Consider the following 10604-nt stretch of genomic DNA (forward strand, 5'->3'; position numbering starts at 1 on the left):
CTAAACTGTCTTGTAGTTTTGAGATAGCAACCCACAATGGCTTCCACAAGCTCCTTTACACCCTCTTCTTCTTCTACTCCTTCCATCCCTCGACCAATTACTTATGATGTTTTCTTGAGTTTTAAAGGCGAAGACACCCGCCTTAAATTCACTGACCACCTCTACAGTGCTTTGAGTAGGAGAGGGATTCGCACCTTCAGAGACGATAAACTGAAGAGAGGAGAAGCGATTGCTCCAGAACTCTTGCAAGCCATTGAAGAATCAAGGTCTTCCGTAATTGTTTTCTCTGAAAACTATGCTCATTCGACATGGTGTTTGGATGAGTTGGTAAAGATCATGGAGTGCAAGAAAGATCTGGGACATACCGTTTTCCCAATTTTCTATCATGTGGATCCATCCCATGTAGGACAGCAAACAGGAAGTTTTGGAGAGGCCTTTGCCGGTTATGAAGAAAACTGGAAGGACAAGATACCAAGGTGGAGGACGGCCTTGACGGAAGCAGCCGATCTTTCTGGATGGCACCTACTAGATGGGTAACTATAATTTCCTTTCAACTATTTGTAAGTACAGGAATGAGTAGTTTTGCATTTATAGAGTGATGATGTTGATTGAAATATTTATAAAAATATTTTTTGTATTTGGAGGTCTACTAGTTAATTTCTGAAAACCCAGTATGTCTATTCAAAGCATGCTTTTAGTTGAATTTTTTTCAAGTATAAATGTGCTGGATATTCTTTTATATTTTATAGGAAATGTTTTTGGTACGATTGTTTTTTAGAAAATCAGTTATCTTCTCCATAAATTGATTTTTCTAACTTTTTTTTTTACATAATTTTAAAATTTGCTAACTTTATTTTTATTCAAAAACATTTTTTAGATTAAAGGTACATACTCTTAAAGTACTTTTAACAATAATTTTAGTTAAAGTGCTTTTAATAGGAGTTTTTTTTAAAAAAATATATATATTTTTAACAAAATCATCTATTATGTATTTGTCTAAGAATTATTGTCTAATTCTAAGTTTTATCAAACTTGTTTTTTTCAAAGACACTTTTTATACTCCAAACAAAGTCTAATTTTACTTGAGGTTGTTAACATATTAGAACAATGTGCATATACTTGTGTGCTCAAAATAAATAAATAAAAATTAAAATAAACTATTGCTTCTTAGGGTTTTATTTATGAGTTGGGTTTTATTGGATTATATCATTTGCACAGCCAACTATGTGTCAATGAATAAAGAGAAAATAGGAAATTGGAGTACTGATTTGACCATAGAAGCTATCAATTTATATGGATGACATCTATATTAATTTAATGGGCATGCAATTTACGTTTCTTTCCCTTTTCATTTATTAGTGGGTTTTATTTACAAATTTATTTATTTATTTATTTATTATTATTATTATTATTATTATTATTATTATTTATTACTAATGTTATTGTTTTTGGTTCATGTTAATAGTAGTTGTAATGACGTTAGTATAAAAAGAATAGTAGAATAATAATTATATTGAATCAGAATTCATAATAAATGGTAGAATGAACTTATTAAAACCCAATTAATAAGTTTTACTATTTTAGATCAATTTATGAGGATCTATATCTAAAATAATTTAATGAAATTTTATTACTAATTTTTCAATTTTCAAGATTCAATCCACATTAATGTTATAAAAATTAATCAATTTATTTGAAATTTTATTTGAATAATTATATAGCAAGTAACAATAAAGTTAATGATTATTACTATTTATTAACACGCTTCAAAATTTTCAATTAACCAATCTCTTGCATATCAATAGAACAACTTAATCAAATTCTAAAAATAATTTGATTAATTATGTAACAAGTAACAATAACAAAATTATTTTACCAATTTTATTTGAAAACAAGTTGACCAAATAGTTTGATTAATTATGTGACAACTACTAATAACAAAATTATGTAACGTGAATTGTTTAGTAGGAATTCAACTTCCCTAAGAGTTTGTGTGTGTACATATATGGGCAATAAAGAACAATGGTTAGGCACTTAATTTTCTTACAGATGATGATGAAGAAATCAACTCAAAGTAAAAATTAATGAATAACTTGTTTGTAAGCCTTTAATTTTTAATTTTTATTATGCAAATGAATAACAAGGAGATGATGGTGTAGGATAGATAAGTTTTGAAGCTTGAGGAATTGAAAATGGAGTCTTTAAACTAAAAACTTCTTATATTAAGAGGTTGAGTAGTATATTTACAACGAGGCTTCAGGTATAACAAGATATAAAACGAATGTCAAAGAATAAAATATTTGCTCTTGCAAGGTTTCTAATTGTCATGGGCTGTTAAAGAGTTTTTGAAATGTGCATGAATGATAAAGTAATATCTCAATTCATAATCATTGTCTTGGGCTATGCCAGACAAGCAGCACAAGTAACCAAATTCAAAATTCATGTTTTTTTTTTTCTCATTCTCATGCATACTTGATACAAAAAAAAAATGTCTTAAAAATGTAAATGAACTAATATCTTTGATATATTCTATTCTACTTTAATTTATTTATTGAGATGTCAAACTTAATGTGTTTTATTTACCATTGTGGCTCATTGCTTAACATGTTGTACTTTTATAATTGGCAGGTATGAGTCTGATCAAATTAAGAAAATAATTGATAGCATATTCCATCAATTGAATTGTAAGAGGCTTGATGTTGGTGCCAATTTAGTTGGTATAGATTCCCGTGTAAAAGAGATGATTTTGAGGTTGCAAATGGAATCAAGTGATGTTCGTATTGTTGGGATATATGGAGTTGGTGGGATAGGTAAGACAACCATTGCAAAAGTGATATATGATAAACTTTCTTGCAAATTTGAATGTATGAGCTTTGTTGAAAATATTAGAGAGAATTCCAATAAGCAAGGTTTAACTCACTTACAAAATCAACTTCTTGGTGATATCCTAGAGGAAGAGCGAAGTCAAAATATAAACAATGTTGACGTGGGAGCAAGTATGATAAGGACCGCTCTCTCATCTAAAAGAGTTTTTATTATTCTTGATGATGTTGACCATCGAAAGCAATTAGAAGCTCTACTTAGACATCGTGGATGGCTTGGAAAAGGAAGCAGAGTCATCATAACAACTAGAAATAGACATTTGTTAATTGAACAAGAAGTGGATGACTCATATGAGGTTGAGGGATTGAATTCTGAAGAAGCTTGTGAACTTTTCAGTTTGCATGCCTTTAAACAAAATCTTCCCAAATCAGATTTTATAAACCTCTCACATCATATGGTGGACTATTGTCAAGGCCTTCCATTAGCTTTGGAAGTTCTAGGTTCTCTCTTATTCAACATGACAATACCTCAATGGGAAAGTCAATTGCATAAATTGGCCAAAGAACCTATGGCGGAAATTCATGATGTGCTTAAAAGTAGCTATGGTGGATTAGATCGTACAGAAAAAGATATTCTCCTTGATGTTGCATGTTTTTTTAAAGGTGAAGAAAGGGATTTTGTGTTAAGAATGTTAGATGCTTGTGCAGAAATTGGAATACAAAATCTAAAAAACAAGTGTCTTATAACTCTCCCATACAACCATATGATAGGTATGCATGATTTGATACAACAGATGTGTTGGAAAATTGTTCGTGAAAATTTTCCTAAAGAGCCGAACAAATGGAGCAGATTGTGGGATGCCCATGATATTGAATGTGCACTTACAACATTTAAGGTAAGAGCCAAATGCATAAATTCACTTAAGCTCTAGTTAAAGATATAAATTTCAATAATAATATCATTCTTGTATAAGAACTTACATATCCATATAAGTTGAGTTAGTTTGTATTTATGTTTGCCTTATCCTTTTTATTTTTCAGGGAATAAAAAAAGTTGAAACAATATCCTTGGACTTGTCTAAGTTAAAAAGAGTAAGCTTCGATTCAAATGTTTTCACAAAGATGACTAGTCTTCGATTACTCAAAGTTCATTCAGGTGTTGATTGTTATGAAGATATGGAGGAGAAGCATTATGATGTAGTAAAGAAAAATGCTTCTAAAATGCGACTTGGCCCGGATTTTGAATTTCCTTCTTATCATTTAAGGTATTTTTGTTGGCATGGGTATCCTTTACGATATTTACCATCAAAATTTGATGGAAGGAAGCTTGTTGAACTTCACTTGAACTGGAGCAACATAAAACAGTTGTGGCAAGAGAATAAGGTATTATTATCATTTAATAATGACTTCTTTTTCTTTGTATTGATTTTGAAATTTATGATAGTTATGTCTTTATTGACACTAATTTTCTTTTTGTACAGTATCTTGAAGGGTTAAGGGTCATTGATCTAAGTTACTCAAGGGAGCTCATTCAAATGTTAGAATTCTCAAGCATGCCAAATTTGGAGAGACTAATTCTTCAAGGTTGTTTAAGCTTGATCGATATTCACCCATCTGTTGGAAATATGAAGAAGCTTACTACCTTAAGTTTGAGAGGGTGTGATAACCTTAAGGATCTGCCAGATAGCATTGGAGACTTGGAATCTCTTGAGATTCTTGATCTCACAGATTGCTCAAGGTTTGAGAAATTTCCGGAGAAGGGAGGGAACATGAAAAGCTTAAAGGAGCTTTTTTTAAGGAATACTGCTATTAAGGATCTGCCTAATAGCATTGGAAACTTGGAATCTCTTAAGATTCTTTATCTCACAGATTGCTCAAAGTTTGATAAATTTCCGGAGAAAGGAGGGAATATGAAAAGTTTAAAGGAGCTTTCTTTAATTAATACTGCTATTAAGGATCTGCCTGATAGCATTGGAGACTTGGAATCTCTTGAGACTCTTGATCTCTCTGATTGCTCAAAGTTTGAGAAATTTCCGGAGAAGGGAGGGAACATGAAAAGTTTAAAGGAGCTTTTTTTAATTAAAACTGCTATTAAGGATCTGCCTAATAGCATTGGAGACTTGGGATCTCTTGAGGTTCTTGATCTCTCTTATTACTCAAGGTTTGAGAAATTTCCGGAGAAGGGAGGGAACATGAAAAGTTTAGAGGTGCTTATTTTAAAGAATTCTGCTATTAAGGATCTGCCTGATAGCATTGGAGACTTGGAATCTCTTGAGACTCTTGATCTCTCTGATTGCTCAAGGTTTGAGAAATTTCCGGAGAAGGGAGGGAATATGAAAAGTTTAGAGAATCTTTTTTTAATTAATACTGCTATTAAGGATCTGCCTGATAGCATTGGAGACTTGGAATCTCTTGAGATTCTTGATCTCTCTGATTGCTCAAAGTTTGAGAAATTTCCGGAGATGAAGAGAGGCATGAAACATCTGTACAAACTTAATCTAAGACGTACTACAATTGAAGAGTTGACCTCCTCAATAGATAATCTCAGTGGGCTTCGGAACTTAATTATAGCAGAGTGCAAAAGCTTGAGGAGTCTTCCCGACAACATTTCTAGGTTGAAATTTCTTGAAACACTCATCCTTAGTGGCTGCTCAGACCTGTGGGAAGGATTAATAAGCAATCAACTTTGCAACCTGGGAAAACTTAATATCAGTCAATGCAAAATGGCTGGACAGATTCTGGAGCTTCCTTCAAGTCTAGAAGAAATAGACGCACACGATTGCAGAAGCAAGGAAGATTTATCAAGTCTGCTCTGGATTTGTCACCTCAACTGGTTGAAATCCACGACAGAGGTATGATTTTTTTTGTTTTTTTTTTTGAAATTATGCCAATTAAGCTTTTTTTTTTTTTTTTAATTACATGTAGAGTCAATATTTACATAATAATTTGTGCAGGAGTTGAAATGCTGGAAACTCAGAGCTATTATTCCAGAAAATAGTGGAAATCCAGAGTGGATAAGGTATCAGAACTTGGGAACTGAAGTAACAACGGAGCTTCCAACGAATTGGTATGAAGATCCTGACTTCCTAGGATTTGTTGTATCATGTGTTTGTCGGTCTATTCCTACATCTGACGGCCACAGTTATTTTCTCGGTTGTGCATTAAAGTTACATGGTAATGGATTTGAATTCAAAGATAAATGCTTGTTTGACTGCCAGTGCAAGTGCCATGGTATTAATGATTTGGTAGATCAAGTATGGGTTTGGTGGTATCCTAAGATTGCTATTCCGAAAGAGCATCACCATAAATACACACATATTAATGCTTCATTTAGGGGTAAGTGGACAGAGATAAAAAAATGCGGCATCAATCTTATATTTGCGGGAGATCAACAAAATCATATGCCCATGTTGGAGCATCCTCAGAATTCTGGTGACGATGGATCAGCATTACAAGATACCGATGGTAATGTTCATGGGGCTAATCAAGATGATGAACACTACAATATTCCCATGTTGTTAGATCTTCCTGGGAATTTTGGTGACATTGGATCAGTAATACTTGAAGGCACTGATGGAAACCGTAAGAGAAGACGTGATGATTCCTTACCCGATGTAGTGGAGGAGCCACATTATAAAAGATTGGGAGCACCCAACACCCACCTCTCGCTTTGAACTCCATCAGTAAGTGCATTATCAACCCTTTTCCATGTATTCTAACTTCTCTCCTTTTTAAATTATTTTTAAAGTTAATAAACTATTTTTGTATATTTCTTTAAACTCATTTCACTTATTTTTCTCCATTATATAAAAATTTAATAATTTAAAAATGTATACATCTCTAATCAATTTTAAATATATTTTATTTTCTTTCATATTTTCTATAGAAAAACCAAGTATAAAAAATAATTTTTCTTAGTGTTTTTTTATTTCCTAAGTACTCTCTAAGATTCAAACATAGTTTATAGTGATTGATATCATAACTATGCATGTACCACATTTTATAGAATTTCTTCATTTTCAAAAAATATGAAAAATAACTTCAACTAACTTTGAAAGTCATCATTAGTTTAAAAACATGTATAGTTTTTAGTTTTATTTTTTATTTTTTGTACATATATAGCATAGATATGGTAGAGTGAATTGCTTTTCTTTTTTTTTTCATTATTTATTTATTTAATTAGTTAAATAAAAACCTCTACAAAGTGATTATGAAGCTCTAGGGATTCTTCATTACCTTATTAGACATAACATTAATTAATTATTTGTTTAATTAATTTTTTTATACTTGTTTTTAAGATAAAATTTGAATAAGTTATCAAAATTAGTTACAGAAGATCATGTACACAAATTAGAAGTTAAATTTGAATGTATTATGAGGTAGATATATGTAAAAACTTAGAGTGTGTTTGGTAGTAATTCTAGAAAATGTTTTTAGTATTTTTAACACTTGAATGATAAAATTTTTCAAGCGTTAAAAAAGTTAGAAGTGCTTTCTAAAATCACTGCCAAATAGGATCTAACGTACTCTTAATATTTTTAATATTTGAAAATTTTTATCATTCAAGTGTTAGAAATATTATAAATGCTTTTTAGAATCACTCTCAAACACACTCTTACTTGATGGCAATAAATAATGAAACTCCCATATATTGATTTTAATAGTTTTAAGAGTCAAATTGTTTATAGTTTTTGTATTTAAGAATTAAATTTCTTTAAGTATGCTAAAACATTTTTAAACATGCATACTTATTGTCTATTTCTTGAGATGGAAGTCTTGGATTAATCTTATATTTACTTATGTGAAATTTGTGATATGCTCGTGAAGTTTACTTAACAAATGATCATACTAATCTTAAGTGAAATTTGTGATAGTACCGATCAGAACGAAATCACATGTGGTAGCTGCAGGTGGACTTCATGTTTTTTCCTAACAACTTATTGGTAAGTCATTTTGTTCATTTATCCTTTTAGTACGTGTAGAAAATTGATTAAAGCCTCTTCAATTTCTTTACTATTTTCTCTTTCCCTTGATCCCTGTTTTGTGCGATTATGTTTGGTTTTTGGAAAATTTGAAGGAAAATATAAGGGAAAGAAAATAGAGAAAAAAAATTAAAAGGAAATAAAAAGTGAAAAAGAATAAAAACAAGATTTAAAGTCAATCAATTATTTTCATATGTTTCTTCAATCTTATTTCAATTATTTTGCTTCATTATATAAAAATTAAATAATTTTAAAATGTATATAGTTCTAACTAATTTTAATTATATTTAATTTTTCTATATTTTTTACAATGAAACCAAACATTTATCATTTTTCTTGACTTTTTTTATTGTTTCCTTGGTACTCACTAGGAGTCAAACATAAGTTTAAACCCACTAGAGTGGTCCAATTGGTGAAGGCGAATATTGAGAAGTGTGGTCCCACTAAGTGACACATGGTCCTGAGTTTGAATCGTGCCACTAATGATACTTTGAATTTATCTAGTGCTAGTTATTGTGACGCGATTAACACTTTGAGGTTTGGTTCCCCATAGAGTCCTATAGGCTTAGCCATGGAAGGTTTTTTAATTATTAAAAAATAAAATAAAACATAAGTTTAATGTTTTAGGAGGTAAAAAAAAAAAAAGTGGTAGCGCAATTGACAATTAACTAGACTCATGTGCTTGGTATAAGGCACTAAGTATTATTATATTAAATCCTCCATCTACCGCATGATGGTTAGTTATAAATTCCTTACTATTATTATAGGTAAACAATAATTTATATATGTTTAAATTAATTCTTAAGTTAATGGGTAATACCTATTAATTATGTTTTTAGTTCCTGTGATGATTATGTTATAATTTGAACATTTTAGGGGTATGATTTTAGCTTCATTAGCATGAAGTGTATCTAATGATATGTGATTCCCTATCACTATGTTTGATTTCAAGAAAGTATAAGGAAAGAAAAATCCTCATGAAAATTATTTTCTCATGAAAAAATCCAAGTACGAAGGAACATGAAAATGAATTTTGGAAATCAGACACAACCTTGTGAAATATACTTGTGTTAATAATTATAGTGTGTTTGTTGTACTATGTTAATGACATTGAAATGTTGTGTTTTATTCTTTAGCTTTAGGTGGAAACAAGGACAATGAGGAGAAGTTAATCTCAAGATGCAAGTGAGATTCCAAATGTTGCTAAGGTGGTCTACTCTTGCATATGATTAGTCTCTTACAATCATGACCATCAAGAAAGATGGTACAATTTGTGTATTGAAAGTGTGAATTAGGAATGTTAAAAAATGAAAACTTGAATTGATATATGTTTTTGCCCATAAGATGTGTGGTTATGGTCAATTCTTGTGGGTATGTAATTGACCTTGATGAAGCATATGAAGCATGTCACCCTCTCTGTATCTTCAAGTTAGTGGTTGGAGCTTCTATAGATGGTGGAAGACAAGTGTCACAGATTTAAGTATTTCTTAAGCTCTCATGTGGCACTTAGACAATTCAAGTCTATTGAAGTTGCTAAGTCTTTCATGTTGTGACAAAGGTTTTTCACATTTCACACATTATAATCATCACATTTTAACTCAAGTTTTTATTTTTAAATACTTTTGCATTAAACTCTTTTTTAAAAGTATTAAATTAATACCATTTCCCAATCTTACTCGGCTTGGTTTGTCAACTTCGGTGGTTTATTACTTTCTAGAGCCAACTTTCAACTTAATCAATCCAACGTAATTGTTATTGATTCATGGTCAATAATTCTCTAATGTTATGATTGTTTTTTGAAAATTTTGAGGAAAATAAAATAAAGAGAAAAAGTACAAGGAAAGGAAATGTGGAGAAACAAAAAAGAATTATATTTAAAATTAATAAATTACTTTTATTTGTTATTTCAAACCCATTTTACACACAAAATTATAATAATATTTAATTTTTTCCCTATTTTCCATGAGATACCAAATATAAAACAAATATTTTTCTTAACATTTTTTTTAATGCTTTTTGGAAACTAAACATAACTTAATACTTGTCTTTGTGTTTCAAGGTACCAATAATACTTCTTGATAAAATCATATCTATTAATGTGGCATGTATACATGTGTGGGATATTCATGGTTCAATACTATCACCATCTTACAATTGTGGATTCTAATTGAATTTTATGAATTAATGATATGATCTTTCTTCAAACAAAATGTTCTTAGTTAAGTTAAAATGGTTGAATTATTTCAATTGGTCAAACCTCAATATTCCAAATATTTCTACTTTGATTAATCAAGGTCTTTGTGAGTTGACTTTAATTTGCTTTTAAATATCATCTATTAAAGTATTTTAGATGCTTCTTTGTTTTGTGTAGTATTGTAATAGATTATGAGATAATTGTAGACCAAATGATATACAAATTATCTCCTTTATAGATGTTTTTTCATTTGCTTTAAAGCTAAGATTTTGTAAACTAGCTTTTGTCTTTTCTTAGCTTTAATTTTTTTACTCTAAAACACCCAAATAAAGTCATTTAGTTTTGTATGTGCTATTTTCTTTAAAAGAGAAACTAAAACACCCAATTAGCACCCTTATGAATTTATTTTGTTTAAAAAATTTATTTTTTTAAGAGATTTCAAGTAAAAATATTTTAGAGAGGAGTGTTTAATAATTCACTAAAAACTAAATTTTATTTGTTAAAAAATAAAATTTATATACATAATACATTTATAGGGATGTTAATTGATGAAATTGAAATTTGAAACTTACGATGACTTAATGTATTTACACTAAACATGAAGAG

General features: G+C 30.0%; 1 pseudogene; it reads left to right on the plus strand.

Moving 5' to 3' along the window:
• On the plus strand, window positions 1–9236 carry LOC100261692 (disease resistance protein RUN1-like; annotated as a pseudogene).
• The last annotated feature ends 1368 nt before the right edge of the window (window positions 9237–10604 follow it).

This window comes from Vitis vinifera, chromosome 12, assembly GCF_030704535.1.
Source record: "Vitis vinifera cultivar Pinot Noir 40024 chromosome 12, ASM3070453v1".
Classification (NCBI taxonomy): Eukaryota; Viridiplantae; Streptophyta; class Magnoliopsida; order Vitales; family Vitaceae; genus Vitis; species Vitis vinifera.